The sequence below is a fragment of the Bos taurus genome, chromosome 12, assembly GCF_002263795.3.
Source record: "Bos taurus isolate L1 Dominette 01449 registration number 42190680 breed Hereford chromosome 12, ARS-UCD2.0, whole genome shotgun sequence".
Classification (NCBI taxonomy): domain Eukaryota; kingdom Metazoa; phylum Chordata; class Mammalia; order Artiodactyla; family Bovidae; genus Bos; species Bos taurus.
The window spans coordinates 10,946,692-10,962,964 of NC_037339.1; the positions used below are offsets into that span (position 1 = coordinate 10,946,692).

General features: G+C 45.6%; 1 non-coding gene across 1 annotated transcript; it reads right to left on the bottom strand.

The window, feature by feature from the left end:
* Positions 1–5,163: 5,163 nt before the first annotated feature.
* On the bottom strand, positions 5,164–5,259 carry MIR759 (microRNA mir-759). Its single transcript, NR_031380.1, has one exon. It is a non-coding gene; the product is annotated as a microRNA mir-759 (primary transcript).
* Between the last annotated feature and the right edge of the window lie 11,014 nt (positions 5,260–16,273).

Sequence of the window (16,273 nt, forward strand, 5' to 3'; positions counted from 1 at the left end):
GAGTCACCTTCTGGGAGCAGTCTTCCTGTGCATGAGTGCTTAATCATTCAGTGGTGTCCGACTCTTTGCGACCCCATGGACTGTAGCCCACCAGGCTCCTCCGTCCATGGGATTCTCCAGGCAAGAGTACTGGAGTGGGCTGCCATTTCCTTCTCCAGGGGATCTTCCCCACCCAGGGATGGAACCCAGGTCTCCCGCATCCACAGACGGGTTCTTACTGCTAAGCCGTCAGGGAGCCCCAGTCCTGTAACTGCACCTAAGATGGGCTCCCCTCCTCCTCAAAGCGTCTCTTCTAACTCAACACAGTGTTTCCTCTCTTAACACAACTTGTAATTATTTTGTTTGCTTGTTTTAGTTTTTTGTTGTGTGTGTGTGTGTACAGGGTTTGTTTTTTTCTTCATCTGTCTTTCCCACTAATTCGTAGGTTCCAGAAGAGAAAACTACATTTCTTACATCAGAACCTGTTAAACTATTAGTTAAACCACAGTTGTTATTAAGAAATAAAGTGAAATGTTTTCTCCCAAACCGACAGGCAGTGGTATGGTTAAGGTTAAGAAAAGCAGAGGGATGTAACAGCAAAGAACCTGGAAAATCTGCAAAAATCATTTCAGAAATGATCAAGAGTTAAATGTTGTACCAGAGATGTACCATTTCTCTACGCTCTGGACATTCTCTCTGAAAGTCTGTTCCCCAGCTCCCTCTGAGACCCAGTCAAAGATGATTAGTCCAAAAGGGGTCGCCATGGGACTTCCTTGGTGGTCTGGCGATTAAGAAACCACCTTGCATTGTAGGGAATGTGGGTTTGATCCCTGATCAAGGAACTAAGACCCCATACACCACAGGCAGCCAAAATCCCATGTGCCCATGTGCTGCACTTAGAGAGAAGCCTACGTATCACCACTAGGATCTGATGCAGTCAAAAATTAATCAATAAATATTTTAAAGTAAAATAACATTGGTCACCTGACTGGACCACGATGGTTGGACCAATTTGGTCGAATGACCATCTTTAGGCCAATCTAAAGGTCAGTCCAGAGAAGGCAACGGCACCCCACTCCAGTACTCTTGCCTGGAAAATCCCATGGACAGAGGAGCCTGGTAGGCTGCAGTCCATGGGGTCGCAAAGAGTTGGAGACGACTGAGCAACTTCACTTTCACTTTACTTTCATGCATTGGAGAGGGAAATGGCAACCCACTCCAGTGTTCTTGCCTGGAGAATCCCAGGGATGGGGGAGCCTGGTGGGCTGCTGTCTATGGGGTCGCACAGAGTCGGACACGACTGAAGCAACTTAGCAGCAGCAGCAGCAGCAGCAAAGGTCAGTCAGAGCCACTGATTTGGGGAATTTGGCCTTGGAACCCTGTGCTAGACCAGGGAAGGGGCAGGTACGCTTGGTACACGTGTGAGCTAAGGAAAGCAGCCAACAGAGGAGAAAAGTGAGTCAGGCCGGCAGAGGGATGCCGAGACCCTGCGCTGAGCGACAGAACTGCTATGACTCCTGGGGCGTCTCAGTTCCTCAACTCAGCCCCCTGACCCCATCCTGGGAGCCCCACTGCCGTCCCTGCTTCTGGACTCTGTGAGACAAATTCTCCTGTTTGCCTAAGCCAGTTTGAGCAGACCGAGCAAACGGTCCCTAATGAAGACAAATGTAAAGTGATTGCTATTCCTCACCTCCTTCCTCTGTGCGTGTGTGTGTTGAGCTAGGGACTATTCAACTTCACTCCAAAGGCCTCCCTATTCACCAGATGGATGTGATGAGATGTTTTCCTGCAATCAAGCGCTGTCTTACGCACAAGCAATGTAAGCCATAGGCTACGAGTGCCGAGATCCCAAAGGTCTTTTGCCCTCTCCCAAACTCCTCCCACTACAAAAATGGCACCATTATAAATGAGGTCCTACTGCAGAGGACAGGGAACTTATTCAATGTGGTGATAAACCATAATGGAAAAGAATATGAAAAAGTATACACACATATGTATAACCGAATCTCTATGCTGTATGCCAGAAATTAACACAACATTGTAAATCAACTCTACCTCAATAAAAAAAATTTTTTTTTAAGCTGCACCATTGCAGGTTAATTCTTGGGCTTAAGCCCTGCTTTCCTGAAAACTGGTAGCACACCCAAAATACAGTGGCTTTCTGATAAGCAGAGACTGGCCCTGTTCATATTTAAGTCTTCACTGTATGTAGGACTGCACAGGAGTAGAGCCTGGTACACACTCCTGCTGGAATAAATGAATCAAGTAGGGAAATGTGGGCAGGAGGGAAAGGGGGCAGCAACAAACTCAGATGTCTTCAGCTTACCATTTTGAGCAGGGTTAGTTCCAATCATAGAGGAGCTGTCAGACGACGGTTACAAAGAATTGAAAAGCCCTGAACTACGTGACAGACTCTACAGTCATCCGCGCGGTTTCCATTTACTCTTACAAAGCATTAACGTCACCTGACCAGATTCATTTCAACCAAGAGGAGCAGAAAGGTTTACATGTTCTAGGAGACTGAAAGGCAGAGCGGAAATAAAAGGAGAATTGCCAGGCAGAAAGACGGAGTTGTCAGAATCTTCCCCTCCTGCTTTCTCCTTTCCTACCCTGGCTCTGTTTTGTAAATTTCATTCCTGTCCTGACATTATCCAAATTATGATGGGAAATGCACTCAAGCAGATGAACTCGTGGTTGTATTTGTAAAATTTGAAAAAGCAAATTTAATTTCTTTCTTAAGGAAAAAAAACACTGCAGTGTTATAAATACAACTAAGGGACTTTTCTTGCGCACCCAGTGACTGGAACAAGCAGATGCATGGTTTTAATATCCATTTTCATAAGCCTGGAGGTTAGCCTCCCAACAGTACTCAACAGGATTCCATGCCATCTTCTCAAAGCACTTCCATAATGAGCTGCCATCAGCTGTGCAAATAACCCTGTGAGAAGGAGGGAAACTGCATCAGTTCCATTTACAAATGAGAAGGTTGAGATCTGGGGAAAGGAGCTGAGTTTTCCCAACTGCACAGCCAACTCATGATGAGTCTCAAAGCTCTGCCATCCCCTGAGCTGGCTTCCTACTTGAAATGAAACTCCCTCAGGCAATTAATTCTTAGATTCTAGCAGTGGGGAGGATAGACACAGAAATGCCACAGGTAGAGAGAGATTTAAAACATGTGTTGTATAGCATCCATGCACATATACACGTTTAAACTATTTTTTTCACATGGTTCATGGAAAGAGGTTTTAAGAAAAATCATGGCGGTCTCAGGAAAAGCCTCCCTCCTAATGAACACAAATGAGACACTTTCCGCCTGGATGTAGGGCCCAATGAGTATTTCTGTGTGCTATTCTTGGTCTAGCACAGGATGTGAGTCTAATTGGAACTGTTTTGATCCACATCTCGAATTTTCCAATGAATAACCCATTGCTTAATTGGCCCCTTGAGTTAAGCAAGTGGTTGCTGTTTTGATGACTGAGTTTTCCCTTTCAGTAACAACATTTTACTCCATCTAGTTCAACATAGGTTTGTGGGCAAAGAACAATGCTGGCTGTTGGTCAAGACAAGAAAGGAGAGAGGAGTTGGGGAAGAAAGATAGATGGTATGTGGTCTGTTGCCTCCAGGAACATAAAGTCCATTTGTATAAATAACTCACTTAGTTATAAAGCAAATGGAATTAGATGCTACCAAAGAGAGAAAGTTATCAGAAGACAGGGGAAGAAACAAGTAGTGTTTTAACAGGATGGCAATAGCAGGGGAGGCAAAGTATAAAGCTTCATCAAGGAGACAGCATTTGAGTTGGGCCATGAAGAATGAACAGAGCATCAATAGAGGAAGATGAAAAGGGGATTCCAGACAGAGCGGGCAGCATAGCAAGGACAAAGCTGGCGTAGAAAGGCAAAGACTGGGTAAATCAGAACTGCAGGTTGGGGTCAGGTTGAAAAGGACCCTGAATTTAGCTCTGCAGGCAGTGGGGAGCTATCAAGGGTTTAAAAGGAAGGAGTCAATTGTTCGCCTGTCAGCCTGAAACAACTGGGTCACTTCTTTTTTAAATTTATTTTAACACCAAAAACATTTTGTGTCGGGGTGTAGCCGATCAAAAATATTGTGGTAGTTTCTGACGCGCAGCGAAGGAACTCAGCGGTACATATCCATGTATCCATTCTCCCCCTACCCCTCTCCCATCCAGGCTGGCACATAACATTGAGTTCCATGTGCTATACAAGCGATCTTTGTTGGTTATCCATTTTGAATATAGCAATGCGTACACGACTTTCAACTGGGTTACCTCTCATGAAGAAATAAGCTATCTTATTTAAATCATGGTATCTGGGATCCTCTTTGTTACAACAGCTTAGCTTTACTGATGCTAACAAAAATGTCCTCCTTTTACAAATGAGGAGCCTGAAGCTTGGAGATGACCAGTGCCTTCACTAGCATCGTGTTACCAATCCGTGGCAGAACCAGGACCAGATGAGAAAATTTAAGTTGGGAGAGCCCTCTGCTTCAAAACATGTGGTAATGGGGCAATTCCCTGCTGGTCCTGTGGTCGGGACTCTGTGCATTCACTGCCAAGGTTGGGTTCAATCCCTGGTCAGGGAACTACAATCCCAGAAGCCTCGCAGGGTGTGACAAGGATGGTGTTGGCGAAGATAGCAATTGTGAAGGTGATGGTGATGAGGGTAATATGATGGTGAAGACGGTGATTGTGACAATGTTAGTGATGATGGTGGTAAAATGATGGTGCAGATGATGGTGGCGGTCGTGGTGAGAGTCTTTCTTTTTGATAAGCTGATCTTTGGCGGTTTTGTTTTGAATCTCCTTTACATTTTTCTTTTTTTTTTTTTTGGTGTAAAGTCACACAACGGATCATCCACGTAACCACTTGAATCAATTATCTATGAGTGACAACTTCCCTGAAACTTAATTAGCAAAGTTGTTTCCTAGACCAACATTATCCTACAGCATCAGCTAAAAGTAACCTCAGAAAGACAGAATAATTCATTAAAAGTCACTAATGTCGGCAGGGTTTAAAGAAGCAACATGTTCATTTGGAGAATGAGAAATCAACGCACATTGGCTCTTGCCGTCCGGGTTTGTCACGCTCTGTGTGTGCGGAATGACTCCGGTTGCTAAGGCCCAAGTTTAATTAATATGCTTATTCTGTGGTGGAACTTCCATTCTAACAAATTAAATGTTTAAACAGCCAGTGCAAACATTTAGATCTAAGTCAAAATTGTTTGCAGTCTGCCAGTTTAGGCATTTAATTTATTATAATCCTTTCCGTAATACATGCCTTGAAAGTCATTTTTTGCACTGAAAAACACCGTTAGTATTTCAACTGATGATATTGAGTCTGAGACTATCAGAATGTGATGTGAGAACTAATTTGAACTGCAATCAGGGGCGATAAATGAGATAAGAAGCGAATCTTCATCTGTCCTGACTTCCCCAATTGACTAGGTGATAACCATGACAAGTTCCAACACTGGGCCTGACTTTTGCCCCATAAATCTCCACTCTCTAGAGAGCTGAGACAAGGATCTTGCAAGCCTCGTCAGCAATTGATCCTGAGAGTCCTTTCCTAGATCCTGACCCCTTACCTCCCCACAGATAATTTTTCAGGATATTGAATTTTGCTGGCTTTCAGCAGCTTCCCCTTTCCTGGGGCCAAAGAAAGAGAAAAATGCTCTGGAAAGAAAAACGCTAACAAAGCTCCGCTGACACCGTGCTGACTGCACGGACGAAGACCTCAAAGCAGCCGAAGTTTGACAGACAGATGCTTCAGAAGCACTACCTCTCCGCGGCTCCGGGGGACCACACGGTGGCAGTGGAGGTCTTCTTCGCCCTGCCCATTGGCACCGCCCCCCAACCCCTGAACCCCAGACACCGGGCCCCCTCCCTTGGTCTCCCAGGGAAGTAGATAGGTGTCAGTTCAGTTCAGTTCAGTCGCTCAGTCGTGTCCGACTCTTTGCGACCCCATGAATCGCAGCACGCCAGGCCTCCCTGTCCATCACCAACTCCCAGAGTTCACTCAGACTCACGTCCACAGATAGGTGTACCCAGGTCTAAAGAGCTGACACTTTTACATTTTTAATACAGATACTTTTCTGTTTTGATATGAAGAACATGGAAACTGGAAAATGGTTGGAAATTCCCTCAATAGCTCTTGCTTGAAGAGAATGGAGCATTGTGTTGGAACCATGAGGAAAGCATCAAAGAGTAATAGATGCTGGTCACGCAAACTCATTAAATCTAAGCTTCCTCATCAGCCGGGTGAGGCTGTTGACCCTTCTCGTCCCTGAAATTTCTTGCAGTGGTCCTTCCAGACAGAATAGGAGCGATCAAACTATGGAGAGAGGAAGAGGGTGAATGCCAGGAGACAGACAGCCAAGAAACTTCGCTGGGTGCTAATCAAGGTCACCAGAAACTGAAAACCTGAATTCATTCATTCTCTGGCATGTCAGCCTTCCATGTCCTGCTGGGAAATCTTTCAAGGTCTTCCACAGAGCATTCCAGATTGTTTAAACCTGGAGATTGAATCACATAGAATCAAGCTCGGTCAGATTTCATAATGAGATTATAGCTATCCCAAAATTGGCTGATGGGAGTAGGGAGGAAAAAGTTGAATTTGTTATTTCTAAAAACAATCAACTCAGATCAGTCCAGCTTTGTTTGTTTTTCCAAATAGTTTGCGATTTTTAGACACACAAGAAAATTTTCTCACAGAGCAGCTCCAGAAACTACTCATTCAAAAGGCTCTGTAAGATGAAGGTGAATGCCTGCCCCTCCTCACATATTTACCATTTAAATGCTGGGAGAGTTAACTGAGAAATAAAGGATGCAAATAATTTCTCATTGAACGTTTACACAGAGGCTTTTAAAATTTTTTTATTAGAGTATAGCTGATTTACAATGTTGTGTTAATTTCAGGTGTACAGCAAAGAGAATCGGTAATGAAAGTGAAAAGTGAAAGTGAAGTCGCTCAGTCGTGTCCGACTCTCTGCGACCCTGTGGACTGTAGCCCACCAGGATCCTCCGTCCATGGGATTCTCCAGGGAAGAGTACTGGAGTGGGCTGTCATTTCCTTCTCCAGAGGGTCTTCCCGACCCAGGGATTGAGCCCAGGTCTCCCACATTGCAGGCAGACGCTTTAACCTCTGAGCCACCAGGGAAGCCCTCAGCAAAGTGAATCAGTTATACATACCCACACATCCACTCTTTTGACAGTGAGAGCATTAGTCACTCAGTTGTATCACTCTTTATGCTTCCCAGCTGGTGCAAGAGGTAAAGAACCCGCCAGCCAATGCAAGAGATGCAAGTTCGACCCCTGGGTTGGAAAGATCCCAAGAAGGAAGAAATACTTGCCTGGAGAATCCCATGGACAGAGGAGCCTTGAGGGCTACAGTCCATAGGGTAGCAAGGTGTCGAGCACGACTGAAGCCACTTAGCACACCCTCTTTTTTTGCTAAGTTTAAATGTCTAAGGGTTATAAATAAATGAGGCCTTAGCTTTATAAAACCATTTTACAAAAATTAATTGTAATAATAATTAGCATTAAGTCCTTACTATGTGCTAGGTGGTATGTTAAACACATGAAATGTACTGCCTCATCAACTCTCATTACAGTGTTGCCAAGAAGAAATTGACTTTTTCCCCTTTTTATAGATGCAGCAACTGAGATTTCAGGGGATGATGTGACCTGCCCAAGGTCATGCAACTGGAAAGCAGGTATGCACACCTGATTGCATTTTAGCAATTTATTCAGCTCCAATTTTTAGTTTTTTCTCATAATCCTCAAGGATGAGTTCCTTTTTCTTCTGGGACTTGGGAATTGAATTCACTTAACATTTCTAAAGTGACACCCACTCATTAAGCTCTGCAATGGGAAGCCCAGACTTATGGTGAAAAAGATACCAAGGGTTACTTAGGGTAATTCTTGGCCTTGGTGCCAGTTACATGCGATGGCTGTTGGTCCCTGGCTTTGCTTCAAATTTACCACTGAAGGAGATGTCACACTCTCAGAGGTAAGGAATCCACTCTGTCTTAGTCCATTCAGCCTGTTATAACAGAGTACCATGCTTATAAACAATAAGTGTTTATTTTTCACAGGTCTGGCAGCTGCAAAGTTCAAGATCATGGTGCCAGCAGATGTGGTGCCTGGTGAAGGCCCTCTTCCAGTTGCACACTGTCAAATTCTCACTGTATTCTCACATGGCAGAAAGCAGGAGAGAGATCTCTGGGGTTTCTTTTATAAGGGCATTAATCCCATTCCTGAGGGCTCCACCCTTGTGACCTAATCACTTCCCAAAGGCCCCATCTCCAAATACCATCACACTGGGCATTAAGATTTCAACATATGAATTTGAGGGGAAACAAACATCCAAATCATAGCACCCACCAGTGGACTTGGCTATCAGTTAAGTGCCTTTTCTTCTTGTCTTAATGGAGACATGGGTTTGATCCCTTGGTTGGAAAGATCCCCTGGAGAAGGAAATGGCAACCCACTCCAGTATTCTTGCCTGAAGAACCCCAAGGGCAGAAGAACCTGGCAGGCTATAGTTCCTAGGTTCACAAAGACTTAGACATGACTGAGCAGGCAAACATTTTTGATCCTCTTGTCTTACTATTCAAAGGACACAGAGAACCACCAACTATCACATTCTTTCTAATACTGAACTTGAATACTATCAAGAAAATACAGAAATCCTGAGCCAGATATGATGTCAAGAGGTCCTCCAGTCCTGTCTTCTGTTTTCTGATTCCAGATAGAGACTGTATAACCAAAAACAAACCTACAAATTACAAGATATTAACAATAACTACTAACTTTTCTGAACATTCACTAGAATGCAAAGAACTTTAACTGTGATTTTACAGAGGGAGAGATTGAGGTATAGAGAGGTGAAGTCACTTTCCCAAAAGCACACACATAGGGAGTGGTGAAGCTGGGGCCGTGAATGCACTGTGCGTGTGTGTGTGTGCGTGTGTGTGTGCATGTGTGCCTGCGTGCGTGTGTGTGCGTGTGTGCGCTCGCGCACACGTGTGCATGTGTGTGTGTGTGCACGCACACGCGTGTGTGCATGTGTGTGTGCATGTGTGTGCGTGCGTGCATGTGTGTGTGCGTGCGCATGTGTGCGTGTGTGCATGTGTGCGTGTGTGCGTGTGTGTGTGCATGTGTGCATGCGTGCGCGCGCGTGTGTGCGTGTGTGTGCGTGTGTGCGCATGTGTGTGCGCATGTGTGTGTGCACGTGTGTGTGTGCGTGTGTGCACGTGCGCATGCACGTATATGCTCAGTTGTGTCCAATTCTTTGTGAATTCCCTGCCAGAATCCTCTGTCCGTGGGATTTCCAGGCAAGAATACTGCAGTAGGTTCCATTCGCTTCTCCAGGGGATCTTCCAGGGACTGAACCCGCGTCTCCTGCATCTCCTGCTTTGGCAGGTGAATTCTTTATCACTGGCACCACCTGGAAAGCCCGCAAATGCATTCTGCTCTGTATTTAATCTGTTAAATCCCTGCTTCCCTTCCCTCGGCTGCACTGATGCATGGACGACAAAGAAGGACAGCTGCAGTGGTAGAGTTTAGGCAAAGCACAGAAATGGATAAAATGACTCTGTTTCTTTACCTGAGTCCCCTCACCTATCTGGGTCTCTGATTTCTCATCCTCCAAATTCCCTAAGGACCCTTTTTAAACTCTAGAATTCTAGGATTGAGGTTCAAAGAGGGTAATTGAGTTGAAAAAAAGAGGCAAGAGAACAGCAAGTTGGGAAACCAAAGGAGCAGCTGGGGCCATAGCTTTCCTGTTTATTCTGCAGGAATTTTGTGCAGCCAGGAACTTTTCCTTCCATCCTCCACATTATGCATTCAGCATTAGACCTCTGTTTTATCTTCAGCATGTTAGTATTACACATTTATATTTTGCCAGTTATCTCTTCTATTAACCCGGGCAGTCCGCAAAATGACTTGTCATTAATAACGTGCACTGGCTTTTTCAGTTTAGACAGAAAGGAAGATATGGAATTGAAGGAACCATGCTATCTAATGCATTTTCAAAGAGATTTGTTTGGAGAGAGCGCTTGTGAGAAATACCTAAGCAGAGAGCATCACATCTTTGACAAAACATATTTTAGAAATATTGCTTAGAGGACTTTTTGGGATTAAAGTCTACCAGCATGCACTGCTTTAAATTTTCTGACAAAACTTCAGCAGCAACCATATTAGAATCTTATAACCATAAATGCCAATGCCTAAATCACAGATGTCAGCCATGGTGGATGTGGATTTGAGGGTGCAATTATCTAGGGAGATAATTTTGGCTTCTTCAGGCCACCACTGCCAACTCTTCAGGCTGCTGACAAAGGTCCATCTAGTCAAAGCTACGGTCTTTCCAGTAGTCATGTATGGAAGTGAGAGTTGGACTATAAAGAAGGCTGAGTGTCGAAGAATTGATGCTTTTGAACTGTGGTGTTGGAGAAGACTCTTGAGAGTCCCTTGGACTGCAAGGAGATCAAACCAGTCAATCCTAAAGGAATCAACCCTGAAAATGCATTGGAAGGACTGATGCTGAAGCTGAAGCTCCAATACTTTGACCACCTGCTGCAAGGGCCAACTCATTGGAAAAGATCCTGATTCTGGGAAAGATTGAGGGCAAGAGGAGAAGGGGGAGACAGAGGATGAGATGGTTGGATGGCATCACTGACTCAATGGTCATGAGTTTGAGCAAACTCTGGGAGTAGGTGATGGACAGGGAAAGAGTTGGACATGACTTAGTGAATGAACAATAAAAAATTTTTGGCTTTACTGTTTAGCTTGTTTGCTTACTTTTATAAAGACAGGCATAGAATTTTAGAATTGGGAAGGATGAGGTAGATTTCTACCCAATCCCCTTGTTTATAGATGAGGTCCCAGATACAGGAGTGTCTCCAGTGTCTCCAAATTACCTCCCTAAACAAATGCACCCTCAAATCCACACCTACCAAACAATACAAAGCCTGTACTCAGAGCAGTTGGTTGGCTCCTAGCCCCTCACTTTCCCCATTCTGCCAGCTGTCGTGTTCCACAAAAGGACAGAGCCAGTGTAAAAGGAGCCTCAGAGGACAATGTATTAGTTGTCATCTCTGAGTTTAGAGATGGAGGTCCCGTGGTACTTGTCAGACCCCCAGAAAAGGGTAAATAGATCCGATACAGGGAGGCTCTGCAGACGAGGGGAGCAGCTAGAGGCAGGGGCTGAGCCTGTACTTGACACCTCAGGTGGAGACCAAGCCTGGTGACCCACTTGGAAACAGAGATTTATCCAGAACGCGCATCTGATCACAAAGCTGCCAGGCCCTTCACCAGCAATGCCGTGTGGAAACACTGGGACGTGGGGTCCTGGGAGCCGTGACTGTGAACCCTGCCTCTGCCTCGCCCTGCCTGTGACCTTGGGCCATGATTTCACCATATCCCTCTGAGCCTCAGCACCCCCATCTGCAAACTGAGCCAGTTCTGTGTGCTGTACAGCTGGGGATGTGTGCCTTTTAGTATGTGGCTTACGTTTGTAAGCTTTTATCATGCAGTCAGCAACCAGCCAACCAGCTGCGATTTGCCTTCATTGCAAGGGCACAAGCAGCAAATTCTGACTCACAGAAATGAGGCTGGGCTTGGATTCCTGCAACCAGAGGTGGCCACAGATTATACAGTGTTGGCCTGGACCCCCAGACCAAGCTTTCCCTCCCGCCAACCAGCTGCTCTGCCTATGTTTGTTCAAGTTAATTCAAACACCATCCAAGCCAGGGAAAAACACGGCCGCTCTTGTAAGGAAGCATGAGACTAGCGGAAAGAATGCGCTAAACAGTCCTGGCGGGTGGCTGGGCTCTGCTGTGCGTGTGGAGGGGTAAGCCTGCAGAGGCGGTGGTCCCCCGTGGGCCGGAAGGGGCCCGCCATGCCCCTGGGCGCGGGGGCAGACAAAAGACGGCTGGCTGCCCTTCTTGAAGCACAGCCCTCTAAGACCCCACTGTTAGGCCAGGTTTCCACGGAGGACCCAGAGATGCCCCAGGCCTTTGGGGGTCATATCTGCTTTCCACGTGTCTGTGTAATGTGTCAACTATGGAAACCAGGAGACCTCAACTGCAGAGCCTGCCTGAGGGCAGATAATGAGGAAGAAGAAAAGGCCAAAGGGATCATAAAGCCCAGAGGAAAAGCCCAGAAAACTTCACAGACTAGTGAAAGGTCGTTGCGTTAAAAGATAAACTGAGGCATATTACAGATGATAAGAGTTTGTTTGAGAAAAAAAAAAAGGGAAAAATCAGTCCCAGTCAAATCAAATCCCATCCAGCAGAGAGAAAGGGACTCCGAGGAGCTCTACAAAATGAAAGACCTTTATAGGCAGAAGGGAGCAGGACGAGGAAGTTCTGCTAGAAAATTATTACGCTAGGCTGTGACAACGTCACTTTCCTTTAGGAGAAGGTGGGAGTTTATCAGGCTTCCCAAGTGGCATAGTGGTAAAGAATCTGCTCTGCATTGGGAAGATCCCCTAGAGTCGAAAATGGCAATCCACGCCAGTATTCTTGCCTGAGAAATCCCACAGAGGGGCCTGGTGGGCTACAGTCCCTGGGGTCACAAAGAGTTGGACACCACTGAGCACACATGCACAGGAGTCTATCAGGCAAATGACCTCACAATTATGCTGATTCCTAATTGACTGGTTTAAGACTTCATTTCTTGGAGAGGCTGAAACTAATCAAGTTAAGTCTGGGTTTTGTCAAGTAGGATTTAGCATAAGTGACTTCATTTGGGGGTCAGTTTTCTTGTTTTTAACCATTGTCATGGAAAGATCATTTCTCACCTGGTAGAAAGCCTGCAGTCCAGTCACTAAAAAGACTGGCCCACGCAATGGGTCTCAGTGTTTCTCATACATAAAAGGCAAACCCTCAACTCTACCATCTTTTGGTTATTTTTCAGCTCTCACACCAGTTGTGTCCCTCATTCTAAGTAGAAAGAAACATACCAGTGGTAAGCAGGCTAAACAAGTGAGTTTGTAATATTAATCAGTCGCGCTTTTCTTTTTTGTGACTCTTTCTTGATCAGTCACAGTCATCCGTGTGGCCCCAGGGAGAATTAGGAATGCATTCGTGTGGATGCAAAAGGAAAGAAATATCTTTTTACTTTCAAAACAAGCTTTTAGATCTCAAAGTGAAGCTCTCAGGGAAATTGGGAAGAGTCTTTGTTATAACAATGGGTTGGAAAGAGGACTAGTGGTTACTGGGTGAGGAGTTACCTGAACTGGGATAGGGATCAAGATCTGGGATCAGATGTCAGATGGGGTCAAGAGGACTGCAGGCCAGGTGGGAGGGGACAGCACCCCGGGAAAGCAGTCATTGTCATAAGTGGGGACCAGACCCACGGAGTCTCATGGAAGCCAAGCTCTCCTTGACTCCTGTCTTCACTCACACCCAACACTGACTCCATCAGGAAATCCAGACCTACCTGCAAAAAGGATCCAGGATCTGACCACCTCTCACCACCACTGCTACCACCCTGGTCCCAGCCACCAGCATTTCTCACTTGGTTTATTACATACCACCCAGGGGGCCTCCATATTTGTCTTCTTCCTCCCTTCCATCTATTCTCAGCACAGCAGCAATCAGAACCATGTACAATGTAAGTCAGATCGTGTGATGCTTCTGGGCAAATCCGCCAATGACTCTTCATCTCAAAGCCCACTTAAGACCGCCTTGGGACTCCTGTTACCTCTGTGACCTCCTGTCCTTCTTGCTGCAGCCTGAACATGATGGACACGCTCTCAGCAAGGGCCTTTGCGCCAGCCCACCCCTCTCTGGGTGCTCCTCGCATATCCTCCTGGCGCTGGCCTCACCGCCTTCAATCTCTGCTCAACTGCCTGCTCTCATCCTGTTGCCAACTGTCCCCTGAACACTCCTGACTGGGCTTGCCCTTCTCCTATTGTGGTCGTTCAGCTTCTAATGTGTCTGGCTCTCTGTGACCCCATGAACTGTGGGACATCAGGCTCCTCTGTCCTCCACTGTCTCCCAGAGTTTGCTCGAATTCATGTCAGTCGAGTTGGTGATACATCTCATCCTCTGCAGCCTCCTTCTCCTTTGCCTTCAATCTTTCCCAGCATCAGGGTCTTTTCCAGGGAGTCGGCTCTTCTCTGCTTTCCCCCCTCATGCAGCACTAATCACCTTCTAACATACTACACTATTTAAGAACTTATTATATTTGTATGGATGTTTGTCCTTTTGCTTATAGAGATCTTTTTTTAATTCACTAATGTATCTCAAGTGCCTAGAAAATGCTTGATAAATATTTGTTGAATAAATGAAGGAATGAAGACCATCCTGTTACTCGAGCATTGTCTGTGTGACCCAGGCTGAACAGCCAGGAAATCACTGTTGGTAGGAACCTTCAACAGACCCCTTCTCATAGACTAGCCAGTATGATGAGAGGCTCACCCAGATGCCGAGACTTTTCTGAACCTTGTTCAAACTTACCCTTTATGAATACTCCCCGTTTAACTGCTCAAGAGGCTATGGTGAGGAGGAAAGGAGGCAGTCTAGGGATGAAGCTCATCCCAAGGCTTCAAGTCTGATGGTGCCCTTTTGTTCTATTTTATGCAGCAAAATTTTACTGAATGTGGTAACCAGTAGTGCAGTGGTCAGGACTATGGAGAAATTTTTAGTTGAGTCCACACCAGAATATATAAAGGGCTCTTGTAAACCAAAAAGGAAAATCCAATAGAACCCAATAGAAAAGAGGACAAATGACTTAAACGCTTCTCAGAATATGATGTCCAAATGGGCAATAAACATAAGGAAGGTGTCCATTAGTCATAAAGGAAGTGCTGACTACGGCTACAATGTGATACCACTAGACTCCACCAGAATGACAAAAATTAAAAGCAGGAAATTACCAAGAGTTGGCGAGAGATCAGAGCAACTGGAACTCTACAGTAATTGGGGCAATTACGTGGGAAACTGTCTGGCAGTACCCTCTAACAGCAGACACGTTCACACCCCATGGCCCAACAATCCCACGCCTACGTGTGTCTCCAGCAGAAGTGTGCCGATGTGTTTACCAACACTCAGGAAGTCAGACTGCTCACAGCGGCACTATTTGTAATATCATAAAACTGGAAACTACATAATTACCCATCCACAGTAGAATGAATAAGTAAGTGATGGTCTATTCACACAATGAAATACAAAAAGCATGGCCTACAGCTACATAAAAATATAGAACGGATGATTCTCTCAACAGCCAGAGACAAAAGAGCATACACTAATGTGGTTTTATGAGCAAATTATGAGAGTGGGCAAAATTAATCTGTGGGAGTAAAAGTCAGAATGATGTTTATCCTGATGGGGTAGTGACCGGAAGAGAGCATGAGGGGGATTCTAGAGTACTGGTTATGCTGTTTGTTGATCTGAACACTGCTTACACAGGTGGGATAAGCTTCTTAAAGTTCATCAAAGTAGCTGCTCACACTATGTGAACTTTTTTTTGGTAAGTATACTATACTTGTTAAGAGAAAACCTCAGATCCAAAATGGTGTCATCTGCGCTAAAGCCCATGACACCAAACCAAGGCTTAATACATGACTTAACCAGAAATGTCATCTTAGTCAACCAGTCTGGAATTTTCTGGGCAGTGCCGTGTGGGCCCTCTCCATTCCCTGCCCCCCACCCAGAGGAGGAAAAGCACTCTGTCTGCTGACATCCATGCCATCCCCTCCTCCCGTCTCCCCACGAAGAGATGGCCTGAGCTAAAACTAATCCTTTCTCTCCTCTTTGCTAATAGCTCCTTTGCCCCACCCTTCTTCCCATAGAAGCCTTCTATTTTGTACAAATGCCTGGAGCACCCTGCTGTTTACTAGATGGGGTGTGTGTGTGTGTGTGTATGCACGCATCCGCACACACTCAGCCATGTCCAACTCTGCGACCCCATAGACTGTATCCCGCCAGGCTCCTCTGTCCATGGGATTCTCCAGGCAAAAATACTGGAGTGGGTTGCCATGCCCTCCTCCAGGGGATCTTTCCAACCCAAGGATTAAACCTAGGTCTCTTCCATCTCCTGCTTTGGTAGGCAGGCTCTTTACCAGCTGAGCCATCAGGAAAGCCCTTTACGAGGTTGTATGCCACCCATTCAGGAATCATTAAATAAAACCAGTTAAACCTTCAAATTTACTCAGTTCAATTTTTTTTTTAACATCAGTCAGTCAGTTCAGTCGCTCAGCCGTATCCGACTCTTTGCAACCCCATGAATCACAGCACGCCAGGCCTCCCTGTCCATCACCAACTCC